The sequence below is a fragment of the Sinocyclocheilus anshuiensis genome, unplaced genomic scaffold, assembly GCF_001515605.1.
Source record: "Sinocyclocheilus anshuiensis isolate Anshui unplaced genomic scaffold, SAMN03320099.WGS_v1.1 scaffold795, whole genome shotgun sequence".
Taxonomy (NCBI): Eukaryota; Metazoa; Chordata; class Actinopteri; order Cypriniformes; family Cyprinidae; genus Sinocyclocheilus; species Sinocyclocheilus anshuiensis.
The window spans coordinates 106,603-107,624 of NW_015549596.1; positions in this window are offsets into that span (position 1 = coordinate 106,603).

Below are 1,022 nucleotides of genomic sequence, written 5' to 3' on the forward strand. Positions count from 1 at the left end.
CTGCTTGAAGTCCAGTGTGAAGTTTCTGAAGTCAGTGATGATTTGGGGTGCCGTGACGTCTGCTGGTGATGGCCCATTGTGTTTTACCAAGTCCAAAGTCAATGCAGCCCTCAATCAGGAGATTTTGGAGCACGTTATGCTTCCATCTGCTGACAAGAGATGCTGATTTCCTTTTCCAGCAGGACTTTAGCACCTGCCCACAGTGCCAAAACCACTTCCAAGTGGTTTGCTGACCATGATATTACTGTGCTTGATTGGCCAGCCAACATGCACCTTATTTCTAATTACCGACTCACACTTTTCTCATCCTAATTTTACAAGTTGAAAGTTACAAAACAACACACGCACAGCACTGACTGACTCTGATAACGGCCAGGTGTTCTCCGAGTGCGATCGACTCGGGTATTACACACAATGTTAAACAGACCCGGGACCCGAAGTAATAGATTGGGATCCGACCCGGACCCGGCTGACCATTTAAAATATAGCCCCGAACCCATACGTATCCCGGGTCCTCCGTGTAGACCTCTACTTTACATTGTAGCAAAGTGTAATTTCTTCAGTGTTGTCACATGAAAAGATATAATAAAATATTTACAAAATGTGAGGGGTGTACTCACTTCTGTGAGATACTGTACATACATACATAGCCTACATATAATTCAAATTAATTGATTTTAATCTAATGTACAGAATTGTTACAGTTTGTATGTTACAATTTGTGTTATTTATGATTATTTATTTAGGTTATTTTTGAATGTATAATTGGTTACAATCTATTACTTGTCTCTGAAGCCCCTATAGAGGTTCATTGTGAAATCGCAAGGGTTTCGTGGGATTGTGATAAAAAGACTGACATTACCATATGTTCTGTAAACATATGCATTTTGTGTATATGTATTTGTATGTGTATTCAAAAATGCTTAATAAAATGTGTTTAATATTAAAATCTATCAAGTATTGCTTTATATATATATATATATATATATATATATATATATATATATATACCTACAACCAAA